Below are 8,719 nucleotides of genomic sequence, written 5' to 3'. Positions count from 1 at the left end.
GGACATGAGATCCTCGGATTCGTCAACGAAAGCTTTCGTTCCAAAGGCGAGGGAAATTAGCGCTGTTGCTAATTGGTCGATCTCCATATCGGCGTTTTGAAAGAGATGCTGGCCGCCCTTGAGGGGAGGTTGTTGACGGGGGGCAACGTTCGTGGAAGATAGGTTTCTCCTATCTTCCCGTAGTTGCAACAAAGACTACTTGATAGACTTCGCTTGACTAAATCTTAAGATCTATAGCGGGTCCTCACGTTAGCTAAACATACACCACAAAGGCATGCCGACACCCGGCGATCATCTTACCCGGAGGACAAAATCTGCGTGTGGCGGGCCGCGGGATAGAAACTATTGAAGTATTTACTGCCACGTATCGCTACGACTATTTCTTTTAAGGAGAGGTATAGAGTTACTCTGTGCCTTTGTCGGATAAAACGTTCATCCCTTTGACCGCGGCTACGTTCGGCGACTGATTGTCGCCTCGAGCCCAAGCTCATGATCATAAATCTCGAATAATCGGTGCGGCATTTGTTTAATCTAAGTTACAGAGTTGCGGTATTCCCGCGAATCCAAGGAGGAGTTCCGGTGTTCTTTCATCTCCGACATATATATTTAGGCGATAATAGATCGATAAAAGCAACAAAATTAGCAAATGTTATAAGTTATTTTGAAGCATTTGGAAAGCAAAATGAAATAAATGTGGATAATGTTTTTTACGCGAAAAAAATGTCCGCAAACTTGATTAGTTTAGGCAAGTTAAAAGATAATAGGAACACGGTTATTTCAATAGGAAATATTGCAAAAGTAATAGATGAGGACAATAAGCTTACAGCGGTAGCGGTTAAAGAAAAGGGAACATATAGAATGAAAAGTATATTGAATGGGAAGGAGCACTTAGCAAACAGCGCCGAACGTAGTGATATGAGTAAAAAGAAAAGATGGCATAGGATGTTAGGACACGTAAATTTTAAATATTTAAATATTTTGGGTAAAGAGCAGCTAGTTACTGGTATACCGAATGAATTTGAAAAGGAATTTTTGAAATGTAGGGTGTACAGGAAAGGAAAATGCACAATTTACCATTCAAAAATAATCGAACCAGGGCTAGGGAGATAATGGAAATTATTCATTCGGACGTGTGCGGTCCCTTTAAGACTACCGGATTCAATGAAGAGAAATATTTCATCTCATTTATCGATGATTATAGCAAAATAGCTAGAATTTATTGTATAAAATCAAAGGGCGATGTCTTTGATTGTTTCGTACAGTTTGTAAATGAAGCCGAGAATTTAACGGGCAAAAAGTTAAAAATATTGAGATGTGATAATGGAAAAGAGTATTTGAATAATCGAATTTATAAATTTGCTAGGGATAAAGGTATCAGAATAAATAATTGCCCAACCTACGTACATGAATTAAACGGGACAACGGAAAGGTATAATAGAACAGTGATGGACCTGGCACGTTGCTTGTTAGCGGAAGCGAAAGTACATAAAAGGTACTGGCTGGAAATAGATTGGACAGCGGTATACTTGAAGAATCGAATACAGGCAAATACTATAGAGAGAAAGACACCTTTTGAAGTATTCTTCGGGAGAAAACCAAGTGATGAAAATCTACATCTATATGGAAGTAAAGTTTTTGTAAGAACAAAAGAGAGTTTCTAAATGGGATAAGAAGGCAGATATGGGAATTTTGTTAGGATATAGTGAAGTAGGTTACAGAGTCTTATTAGGTAGAAAAATAACAATAGCGAGACATGTAGAGGTCATAGGAACACACACAAAATGTATCGGCGTTGCGGAAAATTCATTCGATAAAGATAACGATGACATTGAGGATAATGATTTATTGGTACACATGAATAAGGAAGAGTTAGAAAGTAGGGAAGATGAAAACGATAACAGTTTTGAAAGCTTAAACATCCCTAGAAGATCTACACGTAATAAGAGAACTCCAGTAAGATGTCCAGAAAAAGAAAACATTAGTGAAATCCATGCAAATTATTGTAGTGTAGATATCCCTTGTACATTTGAGGAGGCGATTTGTTGTGAAGATAGTGAAGATTGGAAACAAGCTATGAATAAGGAAATAGAATGTCTTTATAAGAATAAAACTTGGAAATTGGTAGAAAGGGTAAAAGGCAAAGACGTATTAGATGTAAAATGGGTTTACACGAGAAAATCAGATGACAGGTATAAGGCTAGATTAGTGGTAAGAGGATTCCAACAAAGAAACGTAGCCGATGACATATACTCCCCAGTAGCGAGTAATGAGACCTTTAAGATATTGCTATCATATTGTTGTCAAAATGGATTAATTATTGAGCAAATGAATGTAGAAACTTCTTTTTTAAATGGTGAAGTAACCTCGGAGGTATATGTAAATCAACCAAAGGGATATGCGGACGGAACGAATAGAGTTTGTAAACTATCGAAAGCGTTTTATGGGTTAAAAGAAAGTCGAAGAGAGTGGTATGAGTGTCTTGATAAGTATGTGACGAGATTAGGTTTTAAGAAGAATAACATAGAGTTGTGCATATATATACATGGAGAGGGAGAAAATGTTGTTTATTTGCTAATGTATGTAGACGATTTGCTAATTTGTAGTAAAAATAAAAGGAAGATACAAAGGGTAAAGAAGTTATTAACTAATAGATTTGAAATGAAAGATTTAGGTGAAGTCAAAGAATATCTTGGAATAAATATAGACTATGATTATTTCAAAAATGAAATAAGATTAAGCCAAAAGAAATACATTGAATCATTAGCAAACAAATGTAAGTTACAAAATAGCAAATTGTACTGTGCACCTATGGAGACCAACTTAAAAATTGAAAAAGCTGTGATAAATAGAGAGGATATTGGATACAAAAATTTAATTGGCGCATTGTTGTATATTAGTGAAAATACCAGACCCGATATAAGTTATAGTGTGAATTATTTGAGTAGATTTCAAGATTGTTGTAATGAGACACATTTTAATTTTGCTTTGCGAATATTGAAATATTTGTACCGGACTAGAGACTTAAGATTAGATTATAAAAGGAATGAAAAATGTGAAACGATAGATTGTTATGTGGACGCTGATTAGGCAGGAGATCATTTAGAAAAGAAATCGACTTCTGAATATGTAATTAGATTGTGTGGAAATGTAATTGGTTGGAAGTCTAAAAAACAAAGGTGTGTGACAAAAGCCTCGACGTATGCAGAGTATGTAGCTCTATCGGAAGCGGTGAGTGAATTAATGTCCATTATGGAAATTATGAAAATCTTCAATGTAAATCTAGACGATAACCCTGTAAAAATTGATGAGGATAACTCTGGAGTGATGAGTATAGCAAAGCACGGAAATTTTACAAAAAATTCTAAACACATTGAAGTTCATTACCACTATGTTCACGAGTGCTTAAAGGAGAACAAGATAAACATACTTAAGGTAAGTACAGACGAAAATACTGCGGATATTTTTACGAAGGCACTGTGTACAGAGAGAGAAATTCGAAAGGTTTAGGTCATGGATGAATGTAAACTAAGAGAAATGTAGATAAAGTAATAAGTGTTAAAGTTTCTGTTACGTAATTCGTCAAGGCATGTAAATACGATTAAGTGTACAGTATAAATGTAAGGAGGCGTGTTAGGAACATGATACATTTAAACTGTACATGTAAATGTGCGTGTAAGCGTCAGAGGACGTCCAGGCCTTAGTTGGGACAAAAGACAAGAGTCAGGCGTTAGAAGTATCTGGAGGAGCCGGTTGACAACAAGCGTGCGTGCTAGTAGCATTTCGAGGTCTTTAGAGTATAAGATATATGTATAAATGTTGTGTGCTAAGTAAAGGGAATTATTTGTATTTCCGAATACATTCTATACCATTACAAATACACTAACGTACAGGAATATTATAATATTCAGTAACAACGATAGAATTAACCAGTTCGCAAGTATAAAAGAGACACATTTTACACTGTGACGAAATAATATCCAAGAAATCTGATATAACATACATGGAAAATACACGAATCAGACTGAGAAACCACTGCGCACTTTCGTCACTAACTTCGACACAACCGTTACCAACTACTCGCGGAGTGAGATTGACCGAAGCGGCCCAGAGGCAACGCCCACGTACACCAAGCGGCTGCTGCCCCGCCACCAATAGTAACCCGACAGCACAGGATAATACTTGAATTCGTTGTTCCCTAAATTTTGAATTTATTTACCTCAACAATATATATAATGTACAAAAATTTATAGTAATTTATAATACTGTTTATAATAACATGTAAATTATATTAATTATCTGACGAACGCAATGAGAGAAAGGTAAAGACCAGCGTGGCCGATGCGGCACTAACTCTACATCCGGTTGACCTCAATTTACCTACCTACGTACCTACACAGTGACGCCTACGCTTTAAAACTTTTGTCGAAATTTTAAAGTTTTAATGGTAAACTCTTCGTTCTTATAATGTCTAACTGACAGGCATGCACCATTTATAAAAGAATCAACATAAATTTCGTAGTTGAGTATTATTGAAAGTCTCTAATTTAATTCAGAAAGGCAATAATTTGTTTAACGAAATAAGCCATTTATTTATCATCCGGGTTTCTACCATGACATTTATGTTAAAATGGCAATATGAAAATAAGGCAATCTGAGTAAAGAAATACTATTTCAAGTCATTTTCGCCTATACATCTTAAGTGGTTTATAAATGATTCGTGTATACCCTTCTTTCCTTCTGCCCCTACTCAGGCGAAACTATAACTAGCATTTAAACAAAATCAACTATGTTTCGCATCAACGAGAGTCGTAAATTCCCGTTGCCATCAGATAATCGACGCCACTGTAAGGATATAGAAGGGGTTCGGAACTACAAATAATTCCCTATATTTAGCACACAACAGTTATACATATATCTTATACTCTAAAGACCACGAAATCCTACTCGCACGCACGCTTGTTGCCAACCGACTCTTCCAGATACTTGTAACGACTGACTCTGGTCTTTTCTCCCAACTAAGGCCTGGACGTCCTCTGACGCTTACACACACATTCACATGTACAGCGTAAATGTATCATGTTCCTAAGAGCCACGAACAGATCGATAACCTTATTTCTGTTAGGATAATCGGGGTGGTTCAATTAAGTATACACTGATTTAACAGGTATAAATTACAGTTCATTCAAACAATTTGATTAGAGAAATATAAACTGCTAGAGCATAATTAGGAACGTGACGCTAGGCAAATGCCTCAGCGATCAACAGCTAAAGGACGTCGAAGACCTCATGACAAACCCTCCCCAGACACGGGACGCTAGGATACCGACACTGCCTGGCGAAATTCGATCGTTTTTCGCGTTAGACCGAAGCCGTTTCCATCGCCGACATGGAGGCGGCAACCGTTGCTTCAGCCCTCCTTTCCACGTGGATATTCCGTTTCGACGTACCTTTAAGGATAAGGACCGATCAAGGACGCCAGTTCGAATCAAACTTATTTAACGAATTATGCCTGTTCCTCGGCATTAGGCATTTACGAACGACAGCCTATCACCCCGCGACCAACGGGATGGTAGAGCGCCTGCCCCGACAACTAAAAGCAGCAATCAAATGCAACGATACGAGCAACTGTGTAGAAATCTTGCCAATAGTTTTATTAGGCATACGAACAGCTATTACGGACGTGAAAACGGCGACAGCCGAAATAGTTTATGGCACCGGCATACGATTGCCGGCAGAATTCTGTGCACCAACGAAGCAACAGGCCAAGTCGAAATACGGAAGCCGTCTAAAACTACGAATAGAAAAGATCAGGCCTCACCCGATTACGCGACACGGCGAAAAAGAAACCTCCGTGTTCCACTCGAAACATCGTCTTACGTATTTCTACGTCACGATGCCATTGGAAACCCCTTACAACCACCCTACGGCGGACCGCATCAATTTATATCGAGAGCAAAAAGGACCATTGCTATTGAAGTTAGCAGCAAGAACGTAATCGTACCCGTAGACCGTCCGAAACGCGTGAATTTTTATTGAACGATAACACTGAACACCATTACAGCGAAAATCGCGAAGTAATAATACCACCTGATGTTTGAAACGAGCAAAACGAAGACGATTCAGGAATTCATAACTCCAGGCGCTGGGGCAGAAAAGTTCGCTTCCCTGATCGTTCCCAGCCAGGCCGTCGATAAGCTAATGCGTAAGAACTACCAGCGACATAAATATAAATCGGAGATGAAAGAACACGGGAACCTTCCGTTTGGAATTTTGGGAAAATCCCGTAACATTGTAACCTAGATTCTACCATAACTGTAATTCAACAATTGTAGCCATCCAGTCCGATTGTAATTGTTCGAAACTTGTGATACTGCACTTGGCCTCGAGGCGACAACCAGTCACCGAACGTAGCCGCGGTCAAGGGATGAACGTTTTGGCTAATAAAGGCATGGAGTAATTCTATAGCTGTCCTTAAATGAAATAATCGTAGCGGCACGTGACAGTAAACATTCCAACGGTTTCTGTCCCGTGTCTCGCCACACGCAGACTCTATCCGTCGGATAAGATGATTGCCAGATGTCAACGCATCTCAACAGTATATGTTTAGATAGCCTGAGGACCCATTATAAACCTTAAGATTTAGTTAATTAAAGTCCTTAACTGTCCTAAAGAGGCAAACAGTCTTCGTTCCAACTACGGGATGATAGGTGAAATCTATTTTTCCACGGACGACGCTTTCCGCTAGCAACGTTCCCTCAAGGGCTACTAGCATCCTTCTCTAACCATCAACATGGAAATTGTCCAATTAACAGTAACGTCACTATCAATGTCTTACCGAGCGAAGTCTTTTCTCCACAGATCCGATGTTCCGGTGCCCTTAGACACACCCATCATAGTTTTCCACTGCAGCATCATCGTGCCGGAAAATCATTCTCTCGTGAGGTCACATTAGCCAGTTACAAAGAGCCTTAACACTCGGTGGATATTCTATGTTTTGACAAAGAGTTTGTTCAGTCCTACCTATACGGTAGATAAGGAAGTATGGTACAACTTGGAATCAGGATGAAAACGAATTCTGTTATCCCGTTGACCGCGGCTTTGCTATTGAACCCAGGATCATTGTCATTAGCTTCTCGAGTACCTAATTATCTCGACTACTTGTCAAATTATATAACAATCAAATTTATTCTAGTAAATATCTGCTCTATTGCATAACTACAACGTCTAAACCAAATGAAGATTCGTTTCGCGCCTCTAACTCTAATCATAATGTGAACCCGATGTAAGTGAAAATACATGCACATACCATCGATTCTGCCTGACCAGCACTCTCACCCGGAACCGGAACTCGCAGTGCACCGTGACGAACAGCACATATATAAGCTTCCACTCTTAGCCAGACCGTCAGTCGTGCTCGCGCAACACTAGAAGCAACATGGAGTTTTTTAGATCTCTACTACGCGTCGTTGGTTTGTTCGTGCCAAGCAAGGTAGATATCATTTCCGAACTACCACTGGAGGTTTCGCACTTGATACTTCGAAAATTGGATCCCTCGTCCCTGCAGAGCGCCGCGCTTGTCTCGCGCAAATGGTTCAACGTATGTAGATCCGACAAGTGTCTACGGCGGAAAGTGAGACGTCACATGCGACATACGAGAAAGCGGATCAATATGCAATTTCTCGGACCTGCAGCCGCTAAAGCTACCAACCAAGAATCAAGAAGTAGAGGACGTTGTAAGGGCAACCTAAGGCACGAAATAAGTTTATCCGCTGCTCGTACGGCGGTCGTCGTTGGAAGGTTACGCGGTCCTCCGAAAATTTCGATGCGAGATCGCCCCATCGATGTTGTACCAATAAAATGTATTAGACTCTAACACGTGTAAGTACCTTAATTTGACTGCTTGCTCTTGCGAGAACTTGAAACGGTCTTTTCCGGATTCAGAACTGTAGCGTGAAGCTTGAAATAAAATGGTTTTACTCAGACGGCAGTGTTAACATATTCAAATGAATTTATCTCCGTTTCTATTTCACATATGGCGACAAAGCGATGCCCGTTGCATTACACATCCGGTGTCATGTGCACCGCACATCTGGTGGTTTGTACCATGTCAACAGCGGTCTCTGTCAAACCTAGCGAAATTGCTGCTTTACATATTCATGATTAATCGTTCAAATCACCGTATCGCCGTTTGCATTGCAGATATGCCGACAATTCGATGCGCGATATACGCCACTTTTGCTGCCAAACACAATGCATATTATCTGGTTTGAGTTATGTAACGTGTGGGCGCAGCCAAACTCAGCGTATTTGCAATTATGCATTTTCAGGCGAAATATTCAAATATTACATATTCAAATGAACGTATCTTGGTTTCTATGTCGCCTATTCGATGCGCAGAATACTCCACATATGATGCCGAATCAGCCGGTCTGTGCTATGTCAACTCTGGACCCTGTAAAATCCAGCGTAATTGTAGTTTTTGTTGTTAATGCTTAAATATTGCATTCAAAGCTTCGCCGCTTCTTTTGCACATATGTCGACAATTCCATACGCCTCGTACTCCGCATTTGCTGTAGTTACATTGCCCATCAGCTCGCTTGCGCTGCGTAAACTCTGGTCCCTGCAAAATCCAGCCCAAATGCAATTTTGTATGTTCAGGCTTAAATATTCAAATCAACGTGACTCCGATTCCATAGCACATATGTCGACAATACGATGC

This window comes from Bombus terrestris, unplaced genomic scaffold, assembly GCF_910591885.1.
Source record: "Bombus terrestris unplaced genomic scaffold, iyBomTerr1.2, whole genome shotgun sequence".
Classification (NCBI taxonomy): Eukaryota; Metazoa; Arthropoda; class Insecta; order Hymenoptera; family Apidae; genus Bombus; species Bombus terrestris.
The sequence above is the reverse complement of the archived record's forward strand: the minus strand, read 5'-3'. Positions refer to the sequence as shown.